The sequence below is a fragment of the Oratosquilla oratoria genome, chromosome 22 (genome assembly GCF_046742065.1).
Source record: "Oratosquilla oratoria isolate Oo_2021 chromosome 22, ASM4674206v1, whole genome shotgun sequence".
NCBI lineage: Eukaryota > Metazoa > Arthropoda > Malacostraca > Stomatopoda > Squillidae > Oratosquilla > Oratosquilla oratoria.
Window position 1 is genome coordinate 54,082,989 of NC_134798.1, and position 5,000 is coordinate 54,087,988.

Genomic DNA, 5,000 nt, shown 5'->3' on the forward strand with positions numbered 1-5,000 from the left:
GTTAATGTTCGCAACCTGTGGCCGTTGTTTGCAACCTCGGGTGCCTCTCTCTGCAACCTGCAACCTGCAACCTGCAACCTGCAACCTGCAACCTAGAGTCGTGGCAACTACGTGCCGTTTCGCAACTGCTCTCTCCGACATTCAGTCCGCCGTTTGCAACCTAATGTTCTTATTTGAAACCGCGCGGCGCTATTTTCACCAACCTGAATCGTAGGTGTATCCCTGATGCTCCCATAAATCGTGCTATTTACACCGTGTTTACCGTTTTGCATTGCATTGCTTCGGATTCGAGCGGCGCGACGGGTAACGCCTTCATCCACGTGGTGCTAACACGACTTCTCGCCGTACGCCGCCCACGACACGACGTCGTACTGTCAAATAACCATGGGTGTTTATGGACGCTTTCACACGGACAAGACCACGTTTGAAAGCGTCCATAGACATCCACGGACATTTGAGAACACGACGTCGTGCCGTGAACGGCGCACGGCGAAAAGTCGATACGTGTGAAACGAGCCTTAAAGAGGTATTTACTTTGATTCGGCTACCCTCTAATAAAGGGGAAAAGGACTTTAGGCAAACATTTGTATTATATTGTTTACTACGTTGAAATTATTATCTGCTTTTCTGTGTGTTTATACTCTTCTATGTATTTATTTTATTTTATTTATTTTATATTATTATAATTTTTATTTGTTTTTTATCATTATTATGTATTTTTTCGCATCCGACCTAGTTATGGACCAAAAGGTCTCCTGTCAGCATGCTCCGCCTTTGTAATCCTTTGTAATCACCTCAAAGTCAAAATTCATGCTATCATTGTTATTCTCTTGTCATATTGGTATTTCTGTTCTACTGTACCATGTCCTTATTTCTACTATAGCATCTGTACTCTATCATTCTATGCCATATTGCTATTTATTTCCTCTTTTTTCATGTAATCATTTTTCTTTCATGGTGCCATTTCTTCCTTTTTTGTGCCATATTTTCTTCTCTTACTGTCCTTTTGTCTTCGTCTGTCCACTCGTTCCATCTGTCCTCATCTGAAATCTGCTGTCTTTTATTCTCATCTGCCATCTGCTATTTCTGTTCTTTTCTGGTATTTGCTATTTCTGTTTTTCTCCACCATCTGCTACTTCTATTCTTCTCTGCCATCTGCTATTTCTATTCTTCTCTGGTATTTGCTATTTCTATTTCTCTCCACCATCTGCTATTTTTCATTCTTACCTGCCATCTGCTATTTCTGTTCTTCTCTGGCATTTGCTATTTCTATTTTCATCCACTATCTGCTATTTTTATTCTTCTCTGCCATCTGCTATTTCTATTCTTCTCTGCCATCTGCTATTTTTATTTTTCTCCACCATCTGCTATTTTTATTCTTCTCTGCCATCTACTATTTCTATTCTTCTGCTATCTGCTATTTCTATTTTTCTCTACTATCTACCATTTCTATTTTTCTCTGCTATCTGCTCTTTCTTTTCTTCTCTGATATCCGCAATTTCTATTCTTCCCTACCAGAATGCCGCTTATTTTCCGACTTATTCCTCTTTTGTCTGAAGGACGAAATTAAAAGCTGAAATTATTTTATCCAAACTAGCGCCAGGAATTTCCATTCAGCATAAACAAACCACACGAACTAAAATATGAAACAGAAAAGTATCTCGATCGATCTTCAAAAACCTAAAATAGGACAGACACGGCGCATTTGGCGGATTTTAGATTGCTTAAACAAACCACACGAACTAAAATATGAGACAGAAAAGTATATCGATCGATCTTCAAAAACCTAAAATAGGACAGACACGGAACATTTGGCGGATTTTAGATTGCTTAAACAAACCACACGAACTAAAATATAAAACAGAAAAGTATCTCGATCGATCTTCAAAAACCTAAAATAGGACAGACACGGCGCATTTGGCGGATTTTAGAGTGCATAAACAAATCACACGAACTAAAATATGAAACAGAGAAGTATCTCGATCGACCTTCGAAAGCCTAAAAAAGGGGCAGACACGGCGCATTTGGCGGATTTTAGATTGCTTAAACAAACCACACGAACTAAAATATGAAACAGAAAAGTATCTCGATCGACCTTCGAAAGCCTAAAAAAAGGGTAGACACGGCGCATTTGGCGGATTTTAGATTGGCTAAAGCGAGACAAATGGAATAGACTTAGTAAACCATGAATTGAGCGCTGAAACTATCAGTTGTTTTAAGAAACGGTTAGACAACCTTATGGATGGGGATGGCAGGTGATGGATATGGAGCTGCCTAGTGTAGGCCTTATGGTCTCTTGCAGTCTCCTTCATTGTTATGTTCTTATGTTATGTAAGGCCGCATCTTACCCAAGAAGACTTCCTTAGGAATTATATCCTCAATCTAAGACCCTTTCTTTCCAGACGCTCTTGCTCTCCCTCTCTTACTGCCTGGAATCATCTCCTGGACATATTCACCATTGATGCTTCCTTCCTTTTCCCTCTCTCCACTTTCCCCTTCCATTTCCCTTCCCCCTTCCCTCCCCCCCTCTCCACTTCCCCCTCTCCAGCCACAACAATAATACACACGCCAGCGCCCAACGTACAATCTCGTTCTAAAGAAATATGGACATTTCACCTCACAAATGCGCAATGCAGACCATAAACCTCATTCCCCACACTTGGAGACTTACCCTCTTTCTTCTGCGATCGGTTATCGGTCTATTTGTCCATTCAACAAAGGGTTTACAAAGGTAGAGCATACCGACAGGAGACCTTTTGGTTCATAACTAGGTCGGATACTATGAGAAGATAGTCAACTCGTCAATTTATTCGTCTCTCCTGTCCGTTCGTTCCCATCTGTCCGCTCATCCCATCTGTCTATCCGTTCCCATCTGTCCGATAGTTACCATCTGTCCTCTCGTTACCACATGTCCGCTCATTACCATCCGTCCGCTCGTCCCATCTGTCCACTCGTCCCATCTGTCCGTTCGTCTTCATCTGTACACTCGTCTTATCTGTCCGCTTGTCCCATCTGTCCGCTCGTCCAATCTATCCGCTCGTGTCATCTGTCCACTCGTCCCATCTGTCCGCTCGTCCCATCTGTCCGCTCGTCTCATCTGTTCGTTCGTCCCATTTGTACACTAGTGCCATCTGTCACCTCGTTACCATCTGTCCGCTCGTTCCATCTGTCCGTTTGTCCAACCTGTCCGCTCGTCCCATCGGTCCGCTCGTCTCACCTGTCTATCCGTTCCCATCTGTTTGTTCCCATCTGTCCATTTGTCCTCTTATGTCCGTCCGTTCCCATCTACCCGCTCGTCCCATCTGTCCACTCGTGCCATCTGCCCGCCCGTGCCATCTGTCCGGTCTTCCCATCTGTCCACTCTTTCCATCTGTCCACTTGTCCCATCTGTCCGCTCGTGCCCTCTGTCCGCTCATGCCATCTGTTCGCTCATGCCATCTGTTTATCTGTTCCCATCTGTCCGCTCGTCCCATCTGTTCGATCGTTCCCATCTGTCTGCTCGTCCCATCTGTCCGCTCGTCCCATCTGTCCGCTCGTCCCATCTGTCCAATCGTCTCACCTGTCCATCTGTTTCTGTCTGTTTGTTCCCATCTGTCCATTCGTCCTCGTATGTCCGTCCGTCCCCGTCTGCCCGTTTGTCCCATCTATCCATCCATCCAAACGTCCATCCATACATTCATCTATTCAGGTGTATCTCTTATTTATTCCTCAACTCATTGTCTATTTCTATTCACTTCTTCACCTACTTGTTCAAACTCAACTATGCCGTTTTCTATGCGTTTGTGTACTTTAATCCACGGGCGTGATCACTGATCCGAAATAATGTTTTCAGAGGGTGATAACACAAGTAATTAATTTAATTATTTTTTCCTTTTTGTCTATTTTTATATGTACTCCTTTTATACGTTCAGTCCAGTGTACACTAGCTTAGTTTACCATCTTCGAGTCACCGATAAAATCAAATTCAAATTCTTGAAATGAACGAAGTATAGTTTGTGTTTCATTTCCCATAGTGCAGTAGTAGCGTAATCGGAAACTTGCTGGTCTCGCCTTCGCTTACTTGTAGGTTCGAATCCCGCACTCCTCTCCGACTGTTACCTGGTCCAACAGTCCAAGCATCATATTTGGGCAGAGGTGGCGGCTTCGGCCGCAGCTACTCATCGTCTCCTGGCGTAGACTCCTCACTAGTTTCACCTTTGTTAGTATTGATCATGATGTTCACATATTGCTACAGAATACTATCTTGCGTACCTAGTACGATACTAGGCAGGGAACGGGTTCAAGCCGAACCGGATTAAGCTTCCTAGTTAACGACAACTTGTGTATTTCCCTTAAATGTCTTCAGGTGATTTTATTCAGCATAAGAGAGACCTTCCCTGATTCCCCGTGTTGGGAGAAAAGTTACAAAAACATGACTCCATCCCAATCGAAGCCTGGGCACTTCCACGTCTATCGGGCTATCTCCTCCCCCCAACAGAAATGGGTGCTATTCCTCCCCCCACCTCCCCCCCCCACCCGGCTGACGTCGTCTTCTCCTCCTCCAACATCAGGTATCTCTTCCTCTTCACGAAACTCACCAACAGTTTGATCAGTTTTCGATATTCGACCTCAATCCTCAACACATTCGACTTCCCCCCTCCTCCTCCTCCTCCTCCTCCTCCCCCAGACTCCTTCTCCCCTTCCCCCTTCCCTCTCCTCATCCTGATTTCCTTCCTCCTCCTCCTCCTCCTCCTCCTCCTCCTAGAGGAGTGAAGGAGGGAATGGGAGATGGAGTGAGTGAGAAAGGGGAGGGAGAGAGAGATGAAGAGATAGAAAGAGAGATGGAGATTTTATGCTAGATTGGTGAAAATAATTACAAATGTTTTGTTACTATCAATACGGTCGGTTTTTGTTATATGCTCTTTATGAGTGTAGTTTCCTTTTCTTGGTGAAATATGCTCAATTTAGCATAATTATGCTAAACATTGTCACCTCGTTGGAGAGACGCGAATGATTCCAAG